Source organism: Nematolebias whitei, chromosome 2 (genome assembly GCF_014905685.2).
Source record: "Nematolebias whitei isolate Nwh7 chromosome 2, NemWhi1, whole genome shotgun sequence".
Taxonomy (NCBI): domain Eukaryota; kingdom Metazoa; phylum Chordata; class Actinopteri; order Cyprinodontiformes; family Rivulidae; genus Nematolebias; species Nematolebias whitei.
The window spans coordinates 54251133-54252053 of record NC_056499.1 but is presented as its reverse complement, the minus strand read 5'-3'; positions in this window follow the sequence as shown (position 1 = coordinate 54252053).

The window sequence follows — 921 nt, the reverse complement described above, 5'->3', positions numbered from 1 at the left end:
GTGGAAACTTGACACTGGACCTCAAGCAATGTGAATTCTGTGTCTCCTCTCTTCCTCCAGACTCTGGGACCTTGATTTCCATTGGAAATGCAAAATTTACTGTAATCAGAGAACATAACTTTGGACCACTCAGCAGCAGTCCCAGGCGAGATGCTTCTGACGCAGTCTCTTGTTCAAGAGTGGCTTGACCTGGGGAATGCGGCACCTGTAGCCCATTTCCTGCACACGCCTGTGCACGGTGGCTCTGGATGTTTCTACTCCAGACTCAGTCCACTGCTTCCGCAGTTCCCCCAAGCTCTGGAATCGGCCCTTCTCCACAATCCTCCTCAGTCACTTCTTCTCGTTGTGCAGCGTTTTCTGCCACACTTTTCCCTTCCCACAGACTTCCCACTGAGGTGCCTTGATACAGCACTCTGGGAACAGCCTATTTGTTCAGCAATTTCTTTCTGTGTCTTACCCTCTTGCTTGAGGGTGTCAATGATGGCCTTCTGGACAGCAGTCAGGTCGGCAGTCTTACCCATGATTGCGGTTTTGAGTAATGAACAAGGCTGGGAGTTTTTAAAAGCCTCAGGAATAATTTGCAGGTGTTTAGAGTTACGTCGTTGATTCAGATGGTTAGGTTAATGTAAGAGTTGAACTTGCTGCAGCTCCAAGATGGCCGCCAATCATCCACAGCTGACGACCATCTACCTGACGAGCTCCTTGGCTACATAAGGCTGCAGTCAAGCTCTTCTCGTCGCTGGAGCATTAATTCCTTCCGGGTATTTGTGCTTCTAGCCAGTATATTGAGTATATGAAGAGGATATCTTACCTTGTTTTTTGTGTCTACAGTTTTCTGGTCATCTCGGATCCTGCCCTTGGTTCTTCCTGTGCTGGAGTCTCATCCTTGTTGCCTTTGCCCTCCAACCACTTGCCTGCCTT